Source organism: Tamandua tetradactyla, chromosome 1 (genome assembly GCF_023851605.1).
Source record: "Tamandua tetradactyla isolate mTamTet1 chromosome 1, mTamTet1.pri, whole genome shotgun sequence".
In the NCBI taxonomy this organism is placed as follows: domain Eukaryota; kingdom Metazoa; phylum Chordata; class Mammalia; order Pilosa; family Myrmecophagidae; genus Tamandua; species Tamandua tetradactyla.
In genome coordinates this window covers 54,374,625-54,392,730 of record NC_135327.1, presented here as the reverse complement: position 1 = coordinate 54,392,730, position 18,106 = coordinate 54,374,625, and the positions used below count along the sequence as shown (strand labels likewise).

At 41.1% G+C, this 18,106-nt stretch overlaps 1 long non-coding RNA gene across 1 annotated transcript in view; it reads left to right on the top strand.

Annotated features, from left to right (window-relative positions):
- Nucleotides 1-10,680, top strand: part of LOC143684355 (uncharacterized) — a 139,982-nt gene extending 129,302 nt beyond the window's left edge. The window contains exon 6 of the long non-coding RNA XR_013176004.1: nucleotides 10,049-10,680. This is a non-coding gene — a long non-coding RNA (uncharacterized LOC143684355). The remainder of the gene's footprint in view (nucleotides 1-10,048) is intronic.
- Nucleotides 10,681-18,106: the final 7,426 nt, after the last annotated feature.

Here is an 18,106-nt window from a genome sequence, read left to right as displayed (position 1 = left end):
CAGGGATGATGGCGCTAGTCTCACAAATTTATTTCTTACTGTTCTGGTAAAAGGTACATCCTCTGGACATTCCTGGGGTGTAAGAGCAAGCTTTGCACAATAAATCCACTCTAAAATTCCAATCTCTCTAAGTCTCTGGATCCCCTCATCTACATTATATGAGGGTAGTTCTGGTATTTCAATCTCAGGTAATATTGGCCACCTTTTGATCTATGTTTCAGCCAATCATCCAAACTGTTAATGCCTTTTCAAACTCCTTGAGCTATAACACTGAATGCAGAATCTCTGCTTAGTGGGCCTATATCAATAAATTCAGCCTGATTCAGCCTTATATTCCTCCCACTATTATCCCACACCCTTAAAATCCATTGCCACACATATTCCCCTGATTTCTATCTATATAAATTGGAAAGCTCAGATAGTTCTTTTGGAGTATAATGTATCTCCTCTTATGTGATACTTTGTACCTCACCTTTAGGGGCCTGTTGGGACTTTAGTCTAGTGAGAGGTCTGGAAGAAATGAGGGGTTGTGGGGGTGGGTCATGAAAGGAATTAGAAGTATATTACAAGCCATTTGCTTCAGGGTATTCATTTGCAGTTTCATCTGGTGAAAAAGGATCAATCACTCTAAGGCTAATCCCTTCAGGTGGAGGTTGGGTGGCCAACTCCTCAAGGCAGGCTGGAGGTGGGGCAGCTATGTCCTCTGGGCAGACTATTACAGGGTTATCTAGAGAAGACTCAGCATGACCTAGAGTTTCAACCTCTCCACTGACATTATCAATCCATATGTTGCAGTCCCATTTTTCAGGGTCCCTCTCCTTCCCAATTAATGCCCTCACTTTAATAGCAGATACCATGCAAGATTGAGATATCAGTTTATGTTGTAAAGTTGCTACTCTGACAATAAGATTCTGAGTCTGATTTTCGGAGTTCTCAAGTCTATGGCTACACAAAATAAGATTTTCCTTCAGGACACTCATAGAAGCGTTTATATCTGCCAGACAGTGTGTAACCTCATTTGAAGCCTTAAGTCCATTCCTCTCACTCATTAATGTATAAAGTGTATCTAACAACAACCAGCCAATATCTCTATACCTCCTATTTCTACAAAACCCTGTGAAGGTGTCAAAAACATTATCCCCCAGAGCCTGGCTTCATACAAGCGAAGCATTAGAAGAAACAAATGGTGATATTTTGACTATCTCTTTGGCCAACTCACCCCATTGATTGGCAGTATCATTCTGATTACAGGAATCAGAGTCCTTGGTGCCTTTGAGTCCAGTCAGAATAGATAACCAATTGTAAAAATCCATGCTTAAGATTCCTATTTCTTAAGAACCACTCCTGGTACCAAGTTCTTTTAGTTAGGGTTCTCTAGAGAAACAGAATTAACAGGTAATATTCGTAAATATAAAATTTATTAAAATGTCCCACTTAACTGTGGGAACATAGAGTCCAAAATCCATAGGGCAGGCTGTGAAGCTGAAGATTCCGATGGAGGGTCTGGACAAACTCCACAGGAGTGGCTCATCAGCCAAAGCAGGAAAAGAGCCTGTGTCTTCTGAATACTGAAGGCTTCCAGTGATTAGATCAAGCATCACTCATTGCAGAAGACACTTCCCTTGGCTGATTACAAATGGAGTCAGCTGTGGGTGCAGCTGATGTGATCAGGATCTAATTCTATGAAATGTCCTCATAGCAACAGGCAGATGGGTATCATCACCTCTATATTAAAGATTTTTCACTATGACCCTAGAACTAAAGTATCAAAGAATTATGGGTTTGAGCAGTTCCTTTTATAGGAGACAGGAAGAAGTGAGAGCATATCCATGCAGGGTCTCTTGGAATATATTTAGCCCTCCTCCACCCTTATATCAATTCCCATATAACGCAGACGTCATTTCTTGTTATTTCCTGCTCTATGTTCGCTCAACCCTTTTCATGCCCATTTCCAGTACTCTAGTTCTTACTCAATGCACAGCATCTTAGTGGCCTAACTTGTCTCATCTTGTTTAATGTTTTGAACCTAATCCATCTTGCAAATTGCTACTTGAATTATCTTCATAAATCTAAATTGAATTCTCAGTATGAATGAATGAATGAATAAAGACACAAAGAATGGTGTCTTATGAAATTGCAAGTTCTCAGATTATTATAATGTATGCTCCTGACATAAACCTTAAATCCTAAAATGATTTATAAATATATTTTGTTACTTTATGTATAGATATAACAACTGTTTATTGAAAATCATAAACAAGAGCCTATGAAGAACAGGTAATGGTTAAAGAAAGGACTCAATAATGATTTGTTTTGCTGATTTTTTTTGCATTATCAAATAGTTTGTGACTCATTTTAAGTCTTACTAGAACTACAGTGAGTATATATACCATACACGCTACTTGATGGTATTTTGCTCTTTCCCCACATGATCTTATTGGTTGGGTAATAACTCCATATGTCACGAGGAACAAGCTGTGTTAAATTTCTCTATCACTCAGTGATGCAAGACTTGAGCCTTGAGGGCAAATGGGGCTCCTCAGTGGTTGTTTCTCATTCCCATCAGGCCACATGCCCCAATCTCCATCTCTGGTCCAGCCTAGAAGATTCACCCTGCAGTGGGATATCTGCTAAAAACCTTTCTTCTCAAGGGGAACCTGTGTGTCCAAGAAGAGGAAATCCCATGCATTGCCTTGTGATCCAGGTGAGAAGACATGAATAGAGTCTACAGCAAAATGACTCCGCCACAGTTGAGATGGCGGGCGATGGTATAACATGAAGCTAAGGTTGGCTTGAATTTAGAAGGCCAATATTGGCCTACCAGGCACACACAGTAGACCAGTTAGTTATCTGTTGTCTCTGATTAGTTTCTCTCAAACTGAGAATCATTAACTTTTCATCCTGGAGTACGGTTGGATTTATCTGATGCAAAAATATGGTAGCTATCAATTTACAAAAACCTTTCCATTTAGTCCAATCTAGCAAAAGACACCTGAGATTCTAAGTGCAAAACTGAAACTTTGAGACTTAAGGTCCTTGAGAGTGAGGGGCATGAGAAGTTGTACATGCACATACCACCCTTCACAGACAAAGGAGGGAAGATTTGGAATATATGGAGAGGGCTCTGGACACCTGTTGAGGCAGAATGGTGTTCCCCACCCCTAACCTTCCCACCAAATGTCTGTCCTAATCCTGGAAACCTTTGAATGTGTAGGTTACATGGCAAGGAGGAATTAAGGTTGCAGATGAATTAAGGATGCTAATCAGATTACTTTAAGCAGATGATCCTGGATTATCCAGTTGGGCCCAATGTAATACAAGGACACTTAAAAGTGGAAGAGGGAGTTGGAAGAGAGAACCAGAGAGATGGCAGTGTGAGGATCAGCTGCATTGTTGGCTTTAAGGGTGAAGAAAATGGGCCAGAAGCCAATGTTCTATATCTGTGCAAAAAAAAAGGAAACAATTATGCTTGAATGTCTCAATAAGTGAACTGAGAACAGAAATGGTTTGACAAAGAGAAGGCTCTTTGGGGCTCCAAAGCAGGCAGGTTATCCACTTATATCAGGGAGATGCAGCAGTACTTCTTTAGGGGAGTTGCTTACAGAATGAGGATGGCTGCAGGTCTTCATCTCATGAGAAAAACAGGAAAATCCAGGATGGTCTTCAAGGCATGGCCCAAGACGATGGCCTGAACTTAAGGAGAAGGCAGAAAACCAATTGTTAAACTTGAAGTTCAAGATCTGAGGAGTGCCAGCAGCAAATTTTATCTGAAATTTAATTCCAAGAGTTTATACACGTAACTTAAATTCCCATAACGTTCCCATAATCTGGATCAGGACTAGCCTGCAGTTTGGGACTGAGCCAGGCTCCACTAGGAAGAAAACAAATGCTGGAGGGTCAGGGCCAAAGGCAGCATGATAATAAGTTTCTTCGCTTGCTTTCAGTTCCTTGCCTATGAGTTCCTATATTCACTGTCTGGCAGGTAAGTTCTTTTGGAATAAGTTCTTTTGAATCTTATCTGCGATTCAATTTGGGTGACATCTGCTTGCCTCTGTTGAAACTAAAAAGATAACAGGGTAGGTTGCTTTGCATAGGGCAGACAGGTAATTGCAGCTTCAATTTTGTTTTGGTTTTGGAAGGAACTAAGTGTCCAACCTTTTTATCTCACAAAAGAACCTGAGAGTCTTGGCAGACTAGATGGCCCAGTGGGCACTCTGCCCATCAGATGTGTTAGCTTTCTGCTATTGAAATAGTACGTCGCAGGAAAGCATTGCACATCAGGAATTCTCTGCCTGCCCAAGCACCCTAAAGCCTTCCAAGCTAGGAGCACAGTTGGAGACATGGAGACTTCTGAGCAGCCAAGAGATACATTTTGTCCTGGAAATTCACTTCTCAACAGAGAGTACTCATGCCATGGAAACATAAATCATTCCCCTGCAAAGACTTTCCTATTGTGAAAACAAGTTCTCTGGAATGGGAATCAGTTGGTTGTTTGATGCTTGCACTTCTAACTTTGAAGAATATCCACTTTAGAAATTGTGCACATATATAGTATAATCTGGTTTTTCTAGAGTTTGGGCTTAACAGTCTTCCATCTAAAAACTTACCTGCTTTGCTGCACACAATACACAAAGTGGAATCAGATGGAGGATAAGCAGGGCTTAGTCAAAAGTGTTATAGGCCAAGACTTGGGTTCAGGCTGAGCGAGAACCTGAGCAAGACTGTCTGGGGAGGTTCCAATAGTATGTGGAAATAGGAATGGGTCCGAAAAAGTTGATGATCAGTGAGAATTAGGGGTATCTGAGGCCCCAGAAGGAAACCAGAGCTCAGAATAAGGAAATATGGTAGGTCTACTTTTCTCAATACTGGATTTTGTGGGTTTAACAATAGTTCTTGGAACCAATAGGGGAAGGTAAAAAGACAAGAGCCCCCAATAAACCCTGACACTCAGATTTAGAGAAGTTCCATCTACCAGAATAGTAGAATGAGATGGAAGGGGATTGATCAGAGAAGAACACAGGCCAGTGACTGGAAGTGACTCCAGTTAGGAATGCAAGGATCCTAATATAAACATTCTGCCATCCGTGAGGACCCAAGGCAAATGCCACTGAATTTGTCTCTGAGTAATTATAATGCAAGTACTGTTTTACTTTTTTTCTAGGCAAAGAACTGCTGAGTACACACACACACACCCTTCTTGAACTGAGAGTGTGAAGCTAGATTGAATCATGGACTCTTGTAGAACTAACCTTGAGCCTTGGATTCTGGTGTGTCTATTTTCAGGCACTAGAAACTCTTTGGCCTGGACCTTCTCTCCTGAGAAGTTGACAGGGTTATGGGGGGAGGCTCAGAGAAACTTGACTTTAGTGAAGAACTTCCTCTTCCACTGGTCTCCTGGTTTCTACAGTAAACAAACAAAAGATCCCCTAATGGGAGTTAGGGGAGGCGTGGAAGGAACGGTTGGCTGTGGGCCCAGCTCTGGAGGAGTAAGGGGAACAGAATGAAACTGGACACAACTATTAAAAAAAAGGATTTCTAAAATTTAGGTTTAACTCAGGTCCTCTAGTGCAGCCCAGTGAGAACAAAAGAATAAGAATCCAAGGAGGAAGGGGACCAACTGGGGCAGCTGCAAGGGCTCTGAAGAGACAATATTTATTGATTTGGAGGATATGGTCAGGCCTCAGTGGTTCAGAGGTACAGGCTTTCAGCACATTTTAAGTACAAAGCAAGGCTAGGCCTCCACATTTCCATGGAAGCAGTTCTGTGTAGGGTTCTCTGATTCAAGGAATATCTTGCTGTAGGAAATTGATTAAGGCACTCTTGCCACATTAGTGCATATGTTTCACCAAACATTCATCTGCTCAGCCATCTTTGATAATGAGGAAGCAGAACAGATATGTTTGTGGGTGTAATTTGGCCTGGAAGCTGAAACTAGATTACAACTCTGCCATGCTGTTTTACTCTTACGGCAAGCTATCCATGTTCTTAAGCATTCCATCCCTTCCCATCCCATCCTATCCCATCTCATCCCATCCCTTTCCATCCCATCCCTTCCCATCTCATCCCATCCATTTCTATCCCATCCCTTTCCATTCCATCCTATCCCATCCCATCCTAATTTAGGGCTAGCACTATGCTAGTGGAGTTGTTCAAAAGTTAATAGACTAATTGGTGGCTCACAAGGAGCCTCATTATGTGTATTTCATGACGTACTAATCTTGTAAGCTTCTGTGCTGGTTTGAAAGTGTTGTGTACCCCAGAGAAGCCATGTTCTTTAATCCTGATTTAATATTGTAGGTGGAAACCTTTGATTAGATTTTTCCATGGAAATTAACCCACTCAATTTTGGGTGTGACCTTTGGTTAGATTACTCCATGGAGATGTGATGCAACCAATGTGGATGTGTCTTTTGATTAGATGGAGATGTGACTCTGCCCACTCAAAGTGGGGCTTGATTGGCTTATGGTGTCCTTTGAAAGTGGAGACATTCTGGAGAAGACACAATTGCTTCAAGCCTACAGACATGCAGACACTTGGAGATGCTTGTAGTTTCAACAGAGAGAGCAGATCCCTAGACACAGATGCTTGGAGATGCAGAGCCCAGCATATGTTGCCATGCACCTTCCCATGAGATGCTAAGCAAGCCAGAACCCAGAGGAGCTAAGTGAAGGCCCACAGATGCTTAGAGAGGAAACCACTGGCATCAGAAGCTGGAAGCAACCGAACCAGGAACAACAACCAGCAGACACCAGCCACATGCCTTCCCACGTGACAGATACAGGCTTTTCTTGAGTCAAGGTATCTTTATCTGAATGCCTTAGTTTGGACATTTTTATGGCCTTAGAACTCTGAGCTTGTAACTTAATAAATTTCCTTTATAAAAGCCAATCTATATCTGGTATATTGTACTCCAAGAGCATTTTACAAACTAATACAGCCTCTCAAAAAATAAGTTCCATTGCATTCTCTTATGGAAAGTCATAATATCATCTATGATAGATTGAATTATGTACTGCAGAAAAGCATGTTCTTAATCTTAATCCATTCCTGTGGATGTGAACCCATTGTTAATAGGGCCTTTTGAAGATATTGTTCTTATTAAGCTTTGGTCAATGAATCAGAATGGGTCTTAATTATATACTGAAGGCCATATAGAGAAGGCCAAAGTGAGAAAGCAGCCAGGGAGGAGAAAAGTTCAAAGCTGTAAGTAAGTGGAACCCAGATGAAAAAGGTGAGGACATCACCATACGGTGGAAAAGCGGAAGAACCCCAAGGATCACTGGCAGCTAGCCCAAAAATGCTACAACCTTTGGGGAGGAAGCATAACCATGCTAATGCTTAAATTTTGGATTTCTTCTAGCCTCAAAACTGTGAGCCAATCAATTCCTGTTGTTAACTAACACATGATATGGTATTTGTTTTAGCAACCAGGAAACTAAAACACCTGAAAATGTATTAAAAGTTTGCAATAAATAAATTGGTTTTATTTTGTTTAACCTGGATTTCCGGATTTTTTAGGCATTAGTCAATGCCTTTGGCATTCTATGGATATCGAAGTGCTGGGGTAGGGCTTGTTTGTATAAATGGGGCCAGCTTCAGGAATGTTTATAGGGTCCGGGTGGACAAGCTTTAGAGGGAGATGATGCATTTTGTTACTTGACTTTAAAGATCAAGGGTTACTATTTCCTAGTGTAATGGTTCTCACCTTTAAAATATGTGTGTATATTTGAGCATATGTCAAAAGACAACACATGAGAATTCATGACCTAAACCTAAGGATTTACACTAATCACACCCAGCTGATATGTTTCTTTCTTTTCCTGCTACACTGTTTATTCTTTTCATCAGGGCCCTTATTCTCTGGACAAAACCCTCTAAGTGTCCTGGAATGTTTGAAGACACTGAAATGTGTGTCTGTTCTCAATAACTGAGAACATAAAGGCCATTTGCTTTATGAGGGGACTGTTGATATCCCTCTTCAGGTCTTAGATGGTGCCCAGTGTGTTGTCAAAGTCAGCACCGAGAAGATTCTTCTGAACATCACTGGGTCCCATATTCCACATCTGTAGTGTTGGAAGATGACAGAGAAATTCAAGACAGCAATTAGCATGCAGTTATTAGCTTGAGAGAAGAAAGGCAGATAAGGTCGATAGCAGAGGTTTCACTCTCATTTCGCAGTCAATAGTAGGGTCTAGCAGTGTACTACACATATCAGAAAGACCTGGTGTCAGGTCAGGAGGAACTGGTTGTGAGGACTGAGTTTCAAATTTAAAATTCCAGTTCCTGAAAGGACTGGTCAGGGACTAGATGGAGAGCTGGGATCCTGACCCTAGCACCAATGAAATTAAAACAGTGGCAGGTGGTTGGAGGACAAGATAAATGCTAAGCAGTAAACTAACAATACTGTGGAATAGGCCTCTTGTGTTCTAAAAGCCTACATCCAGGACTGGGCCCAGACTCTATGAGAGAACCTCAATTTTGGGGTGAATTCTGTGGCTATAGCTGAGGTATTTTCAGGAAGCAGAGGCAGGGAATCCGTGTATGCACATGTAAGTGCTCAGTGGTTACTTATTTAATTGATTAATGATGGACATCAATATAAAGGCACCATTAGAATTTAATCAGTGTGCCTGAAGGCATCCTCAAATTTTGCTGACTTCTCTGATATTATCCCATAAATATTCTAGTATTCCCAAGAACAATTAAATAGGAAAAGCAGCAAATATCAACATATTTCTAAATATACCTCAGCATTTTTATGTCCATTATTCTTTTTACTTCACTGTGATTTAAAATTTTTTCAATTATTTCCTCATTACTGAACAAATTAAAAAATCTCCCCAGTCAATCCTTTTTCTCTTTTTCAAAATAAACTTACATTTTCATTCTTATTCTACTTCGTGTTTCTCCCTGTCACCCCCCAACTATCTTTCCCTCCAACAATGTGTATTCTTCTGCAAAGGACCTCTAACAAAAATTTTTATTTAAGCTATTTGGCATTTCTGGATCACAGGATTCTTATGCCCCAGATGTGGTTTCTTTCTTTTTTATTTTTTCCTATATTTTTAACAAGGCTGTGTGAGATCTTTTTTCTCCTTTCTTATGAGGTAGGTAAGGTCAGTGGTATTACCTCCATTATGCAGATAAAGAACCTGAGGGGGTAGAGAGGCCAGGGATTTTTCTGGTTTCTTTGGGAATCCAGATCACAATACACTTAAATGGTTCCCTTCTCAAAGTTCTTTGCAGCGCTTGATGTGGGAATGTATGGAAGATTTTCCATGGAGATTTTTCTCAAAGTCTGAAAACACAGGGTTAGCACCACACTCAAAGATTCTCTGTAGTTGGGCCTTGAGTAAAAATTGGGCATCTGGAATCTTCTGCAGGGTTGAGAACCTCCTCCCCAAAGCACATCACAGTGGCTTGACTTCATTTATCACAGCTGTGCAACACATTGTCAACTTCACCTGCTTAAGAGCAAAGCATCAACTTGGCCACACAGATAAGACTGATCCTAGAAGACAGAGTTTAAAATAGGCCTTGCATGGAGCAGGTGTTAACTGTCACATGCCATGGAAATAGGAGGACCCTGACACTCTTTGATATATTTTGAGGTGACAAAAAATGACACTTTAAGTTGGTAGATCTTCTAGGGGACTTATCTGAATACCAGTACAGGATAGATGCCACTGGCCTGTGCGAGACTGAGATGATGAGTACCCACTGCTACTTCTTAAGTTGTAATTTAAAAAACATTGTTACAGAATGTAACTAACATATGGGCAGTACCTGAACTCCAGCCACATTATTTTATTCCAACATTTGGCAATAAAGAAAATAGGTCAAAATCTGCTTAACACCAACAGTTGCTTGAGTGGCACACAAAGGTTTGTGTTGGGTATTTTATCCATTTTATAAGAGCAATGGCATCAAGATCCCGTCTGCCCCTTGGGTACTTTCTTTGGGCCCAGACTGTGGTTCCTATATTTGGTTGCCAGTAGAGCAAGGAGGCAAATGTTCATGCAGAACTTATTATGATCTTTTTCTCCAGCCAGGAACTCCCTAGAAAACCAGTTGTCTTCACCCAAAAGATGAAAGAATTGTGACCAAGTCCAGCGATCTTCCTCTCAGGAAGGAGGAGGTAGCCTGTGGAGTCTGCTGCGTCCTTGGCTGAGCAGAGCTAGCTTTTAAAATGTGATGCTGCAGTGCTTTAGTCAGGGATAATGCTCAGCGGCTAAGTGGAGATCTTACTTTGGATTTCTTCAAAACAATCCCTGAGACAAGAATTTGGGCTCAAATATTTATTTTTTTGGAAGGTGATGCCAGGAGGATGTTGTGGGAGTGGGGAAGAAAGACAGGAAAGAAAGACAATAAAGGATGTGTTAATCGGTGGTTACTAAGCTTGGAGGTGGGCTGTCTCCTACTAGCAACCTCTGAATTGCCCCACCAACAGGCAAAGACATTGGGGTACTTAGCTCCAAAGTCTCATCTCTCATTGCACCCTTAGTCAGAGAGGTACATGTGCTGTTACATGTATGAGAACTGTAGAGATCAGGTTATGCTGAGGGTACCTATTACGGACATCACTGGGAAGTACCCAGAATTTAGAATTGAATCCTTCTGTGCCTGAAAGACAGCTCTGCTCTTCTGTTCACTGCAGAGTGGAGGATGATGGAAACCCAGCCTGCCCAAAGATCGGCACACAACTGCTGATCCCCATTACCAATGGATGTCATTGGCATTGGATAATTTTGCATGTATAAATTTTTTAAAAGAAAGCCTTGAGCTTATTTAATACCTTAAAATTGGCCTACATGTTTGAGAAACATTGTATGTTTGTATGTGTGCATTTGCATACTGGACAGTAGGCATAGCCTTCATCACTGAAGGAGAATCTGTTGTCCATGTCAGAGCATATATGCTGCAAAATGTCATGCTTATTATATACATGTGAACTTCCTTAAGAGGAAATGACAAAATGTCTGGATTAGAAAATTGTCCTTCTACAAGTAATGATGTGCATAATATAAAATATTTATGGAAAATGGATTTGGAGGTTGCTCTAACTGCTGGATGGCAACCTTGACTTTCCTTGGACCTTTTAAAAACACTCTTTCCTCATTGAGTGGTCTGTACTAAAATTATGAACAGAAAAGTTGACCACACCAAAGCTCCCTGCATTGTGGAAATGTGATGCCCTTGGTAATGGCCACTCGCAATGAGACCTTGCATAGAAAATAGTGTTAAGTCAACTTCTCTTCCCCATGTGGTCTGAGCTCCAGCTGGAGAAGGGAAAGCCCGAGCATGATTCTGAAAGTCACAGTCCCATTGATTGGGGTAGGCATACAAGAAAGTCATTTATGTCAAAATTGGGTAGGTGTGATTATATATATACCTATATATATAAATGAATGGGCCATCAAATGAGATTTTTCCAATCATCTGTAGACAAAAATGGACTCGTCATTTTCACTAATTGTCACATTCATTTGGCAGTATTATAACCTAATCATTTTTGCACTGTGTTGCTACGAAGGCAACACATGATTTCCTTGATACTTGGATGCATTTTTAGTGGCCTTGGTGGGGATGGAAGGGTAAGGCTTGAGGAAATATATAGTAAAATATATAATTCCAATAGCCAGTATTGTCTGAATATATTAAAATGTGTATGGCATCATTGTTGTTTTAAGTTTTTCCATTTCTCTGTTTCTGCTTTTTTATTCTGTGTATAAATGGAGAGAGAAACATACATATGTAAATAGACATTATAAATATCTGTACTTTCATCAATCAAGATGCGGGCAGGAAAGCAGAAGCCACACCAGTTATTTTAACAGAGAGAATTTAATACATGTAATTTGTTAAACAGATATTGGAAGACTAGAAACCTAGAGTAGCAGATGGGGACTGTGGAAACAAAGAGAAGGAGCTGGGATTATCAGAAGTTTGGAGGAGGCACCCTGCAAAGTTGGGTCTGAGGGGGTGCAATAAAGTTAGTTTTTGGAGTATGGGCCAAAAATAAATAGAATCAAGAAACTAGAGGCTGGAAGCAAAAGCCACTGCCAGGTAGAGAAGCAAGGATGGCGTGATGGTCACTGAATCAGCAGATTAACCAGAAGGAGCAAGCCGTCCTCTGTCCTTTTATCTTGTCATCTCCCTCTCATGCCCCCTTCTGGCAGATCCTAGAAGACATTAGGCAGCAACAGAAATAAGAGTCCCAGCCACAGCACTGGGGGGCTGAGCATGTATGTGCGTGTATATGTATATCAATAAAGCCCATTCATCTTGAGACCCCAAGACACTTATACGGGCATGTTTCACGTGACACGTCTGGCCTCTGCACAGTGTTTTCCCATCATGTGATCCATCGTTCTGCTGCCTTAAAGGTGACCCTCTGGGTCTTCAGGGGTCCACAGTGAACATGTTCCAGAAGCAAAGACTTGGCTTGTTAAAAGAGGGAAAATGACCTATCAAGGAATCCCTTTAAAGACTTCGACTCCTGGTATTTGCTGCTGCCGCCCTGCAGCTGTGGATGTGCCGTGGTGTTCTAACTAAGAGGCTCGCTCTGTCAAAAGGGCTGCTGTTTGTCTGTTTGCTTACAGGTGCTTGGTATCAGGACTGGCTTTCCTGGTCTAAAAGAAGAAGGGTATGGTTGAGCTTTCTTTACGGGGAGTGATCAGAGCCCACTGAGTAAGTTCCTCCTGGGGAAGGCTTTTGGAACGCTACTCAATGGTTATAGTGTTTTCCTGATGGCCTCAGAGCAAATTCTTTTGTTTATTTGTTTTCTGTAACTCTGTATTAATAGAGTGTAAGGAAAGCCTGGCAAAACAGAACAGAGAGGAGCACTGCGAATCTCAAAGATCTCTGAAGTATTTGAGCCACTACAATGTGCAACTCATCCTAAGGTATTCTGCAGACAGTTTTTCCCAAGTGGACATTTCCTCTCGCACAACCCACTCTCCCTTCTTGGCCCTGGAGCCTGCAGTCCCCTCTCCCCCTGCAAACCAATGCCACAATTTCAAAGTGATTCAATGGGGCGTCCCAGCAATGCCTTCTAATTCTGCCTGTTTCACAATAGCAGGGAGGAGAGGAAACTGACAAATGGGTTATTTTCGAAGGAGAAGTTGGCCCAAGTCTCAGGCGTAATAGCAGCCGGGTAATGTTTGTGTGATAGCCCGCTCATGAAAGATGACTTATAATTGCCTGCCAGATTCCAAGGATAAGAGCAAACGTTGAAATAAGCAGAACCCTCTTAGGTTTTCAAAACCCGGCCTCCAGAGGCCCAAGAGACAGGCTGGCAAGCGCTTGCCCTCAGCTCTTCACAGGACATTCTTCTTTCCGATTTACCCAAATGTGTTCTGGGCATTTTGTTTACCCCTCCCACACGGCTTGTTTGTGCCCTTTAACAGATCACACAGCACCTACTAATATGCTGTGGCCGCTTTCCAAAGGGACTCATTGTTGCCTTTACTGCTTATAAAATCCTTTTGTGTTTAATCCTCTCAGCACTTTCCTTTTTCTCCTCCCTTCCCATCTGTCAGTGGACTTTTGTAGCTCTTGGGTCAGCACATCAACACTTCACTCTTCCTCCACTGAAGGCAGCTCCTGTTTCTGAAGTCCTTTCACTGGGGAAGGCTATGGGAATGATTTGCACAGGGCAGGTAGGACTGCAGGAGGAGGAAAAAAAAAAACAAAACTCTGTTCAGCTTACTCCAGTCCAGTTTATATCCTGATGAGGCTCCTGGGTATCTGGGGCTCTTCTCTGGACCACAGTTCCACATTCCTCTCTTGAGAGCATCCACGGTGGAGTCAGACTTGCTTTGTATAAAGCAAACGTGAATTCACCCTTTCTTTGCTGGGAGGATGGAACGTGGTAAAAAAAATGATGATGCATGCTTACATTTGCTTCTTCTCTTAAACCTTGGGTATTTGTGGCATGTTTCTAACCCTGGAGGAAAAGGGCACTGGAAAAAAATAGGTTCATTTTTTCTTAATAGTTCTCAGCTCCTTTCACCCTTCCTATGCAATTAAGTTGCATGCACGTTCTCAATCAGATAATTACTGAAAGGGAGTCTGGGGTAGTTTTGTGGGGACTCAAGTCAGCAGGCAGGGCAGTGGGTGACTTTTGTGGCTGTCCGTCTCACAACAATGGGCACATGCCCTGTTTGCACAATGGAGCTCTCCTTAGCTTAGTGTAACACATAACAGGACAAGGGTTATGTGTTTTGCATCGTCCAGCTTTTCTTTTTGATTGTTAAAGTCGATGGCATGGGACTAAGACTTAGCAAGTCAGCACCCACGGACTGTTGGGAAGGGTATGGAGTCTCAAAGTAAAGGCTGTTGGTCTCCTGCATCAGAATCAACTGGACTATTTCACAGAAATGAGATTTATCAAGTTTACCCAGACTTGCTGATTCAAAATATCTGAGGATGGGGTTTAAGGGTCTATACATTTAAGAAGCACTTCTTGTTAGGCTCACTCACACTAAAATTTGAAAATCACTTTTCTTGAAGGCCAAATGGTTGCCCTAAGTGGGATCAACAAAGGAAAAAACTACATTTCCCTCTGCCTTGAATGAAACAATGTATTGTTTTAACTATGCCAGGGAAGGCCAGCCAAGGTTTATGATAGTTAATCTGAAGATCTGAAGTTAGGTAATCTGGAGAAGAAAAATGAAATGATTTAGTCTTGAGAGGCTTTTCTCCCTCAATCTAGTATAAATGATTGCCTTGACCAAATTCTCATCGTATACATTGTTTAATTTTATCTCCAGAACTTTATTTCAATTCTGCTTATTTAGTATTTTAAAACAACAACAAAGAAAGAGAAAAACTAATCATCTCCTCTGTTATCCAGAAGGCTGGGTGACTGGGGATATTCACATGAACTGAACATTAGCCAGCGCCCCCCATCTTGTTTTAACCGTAGCTGCTAAGCATTTCTCCAAAGCATTAATCCAGAAAACCTTACTGAGGATCTTGTAGTGCCTTTCAGAGAACAACGTCACATAAAACTGTGGGATGCAAGTTGTAGCTGAAGAAAGTGTCTGTGTAACCTCTGGAGAAGATATGTATTTCTCCCATTTAGATAACAACACAGCATGAAAAACAGTTTGATAAGGGCATAGTCACTGAAGAGGCCATGAAATTGGGGCTTTGCTCAAGATGGTTCTGAACCGAAAACCAAACTTGCAGCGTCTGGGCAAGAGGAGAGACAGCTGACTTTATCACAGGCTTACGCCTCTGCCACCCTGGCTGCCCCTGCCTCCTACATTGGCACAACACCACAGAAAGTTAAACAGACTCCAGAGCAGAGTTATTTCCATGCCCTCCCACACAGTATTCCCTTTGCAGCAAGCAATTTGTCTGCACTCAACTTTTCCCTGTTGGTGTTCTGAATCAGTCAGGCTCTGGAGCTGTTAGTCCTGTTAATCTTTGTCCTTCACAAATGAATCTTTTGTGCTGCTTCTTCCTGGACCCGGACTCTAGTCTTTCTTTCCCTTTCATTCATTTCTCTCTCTCTCTATTTTTTTTTTTTTGAAATGAACAGTAAGAGCAAACAGCGCGAGATAAAACGGGGTGGGGGTGGGGTGAGGAATGATGCTGTCTTGTTGGTGCATCCCCACTACAGCGTTTGCGGGTTTGGAGGATTGCGTTGCCAAGGGAGACAGGGAAGGATTGCGGGGGTGGGGGGTGGGGGGTGGGGAGGAAATGACGCGGTCACGTGACAAAGGCCTAAGTAGGAAAGATGCTGCAAAAGGTTTCAGCCCCTGAACAATGACCAAGTTCACTGGCCTCTCGGTGGTGGGAAGAGAATAGGCCTTCATTGTTCAGGTAGCATCAGCACCTGCCTTTGTTTCTGTTTTCTCTCGCGGCGGTATTAACACAATCTTGTCAATCTGGAGACAGGTTGCCATAGAACATAATCACTGATGGATATTTAGCCAGTCAGTGCACTAAGATGGCTTGTCCTTGTTAATGTGTCTTTGTACGCTCTGTTACTATGTATAGAAGTAACTGAAACCTTTACTAGGCAACACGTTCCCTGAAATATAGCTTAACCCTTCATTGACGATGTACATGCATTTGTCTTAGTATCATTATTTGCTGAAACCTAAAGGTTTGGCAAATTAAACTTGGCATTTGCAATATTCTTTTTTTCTCTACTGAGTTTCTGTGTGAAATTTTTTTTCATCTTTTTTTTTAATTGAGGTAGAGCATTCATAGAATGAAGTGGGCCTACTTATAGTCTATTGCTCAATGAATTTTATGTATGTATGTGATATAGTCACACAACAGAATATAACAAAACCGTGAAAAAATGCAACAATGTGGGTGACTCTCACAGACATAATTTTGAATGTGTTATATTCTGTTGTGTGACTATATCACATACATACATAAAATTCATTGAGCAATAGACTGTAAGTAGACCCACTTCATTCTATGAATGCTCTACCTCAATTAAAAAAGAAAAAGATGAAAAAGCCTGTGTGGCTGCCATCCTATTTGAGGTACAGAACATTTCCAACAGCCCAAAAGGCTTCCTGCTGCACCTTTCCTCAGCAACCATACCACCCCCCCATGCAGAGAACACTATTCTGACTTCTTTTTTTTTCATTTTTTATTAATTTTTAAATTTTTTTAAAAAGAATAACAAACGCAAACATTCTTAACTTACGATCATTCTGTTCTATGTATACAATCAGTAATTCACAATATCATCACATAGTTGCATATTCATCATGGTAATTTCTTAGAACATTTGCATTAATTCAGAAAAAGAAGTAAAAAGACAACAGAAAAAGATTCATGCATACCATACACTTCACCCTTCCTCTGACTTCTATTCCCATACATAAATTTCAACTTTTCTTGAATTTAACATAAATGTAATAATACAGAAATTATTCTTTTAGATTTGGCTTCTTCCATTAAAAATTACGTCTATGAGAGTCTCCCGCATTGTTGCATTTTTTCATGGTTGTGTTATATTCTGTTGTGTGGCTATATCACAATTTGTTTATCCATTCTATTCTTGATAGACATTGGTTCCAACTTGAGACTTTAATAAGAATTCTTATATAAGCCTTTTTGTGGCTAATTATGCTCATTTTTGTTGAATATGCCCAAGAGTTTTTGAATTGCTGGACTGTAGGGTGGGCACATAAGTTTAAGAGATCCTGCCTAACAGTTAAGTATTCTTTAAAAAGTCACTGATGTAAACTTAATCTAGACATCAGAGGACACAGAATGAGAATACTGGATTGCCCAGAGTATTAGACTAGAGCAAAACACCACCCTGGTTTGATATTTATTTCCGAACTATTTCAAAAATCATGAATTAGCAGCTTAGATAATGGCTGAGTGCTACTTTTTAAATATATAGCTGTCCATCTGATTCAAAGAGATATAACTAGGAAAAAGATAAAATTTATAAATTAGAAGTAACTGCATTTCATCTTAATTATCTCCATGAATTTTAAGCTAAAGGTAAAGACGTGAAATACCATACTACTTGAACCTACAGGTTGAAGCCCTACTAAGAATCAGGCACTTCTGCACGTTTCAAGGCAAAGAAAATAAGAGCAGAAGAACTTACTTTGGATAACTGAGTCGTTGGAAACAGCAGCATTTTTCCAACTTGGTTAACGATGATCATATTTCTGTGAAACTCATAGACCCTGCTCCCAAGTAAGAAGACCGTACAACTTGTTGGAACACTTCAAAAAGGGGGATAGGGAATGTGCTGCTCTCTGTTTTGAGATGCAATTTCACGTTCAGTGTCCCAAAGAATAAGCCTTGACTTCTCTTATAAATGAAACCTTTACTTTCGGTATAAACTTAAAAAAAAAAAATCCCTGCAGTCTTTTAGTGTAACAGGTGTGGACTCAGTGTGTAGGTCTTGCCTGTGTGTGATACAAATGGAGTGAAGGCAGCTTTTGCCTTAATGAGTCGGAGGTTTAGCTCACAGGAGGAAAGGAGCTCACGGCATTGTCTTGGAGTCAGTCTTAAATGTACAGTGAGGTTGATAAAAGAAACTGGTGTGCAGAGAAAAGGGGAAATCAGCACAGACTTGAATGGCCAGGGAAGACTTGTTGACGAG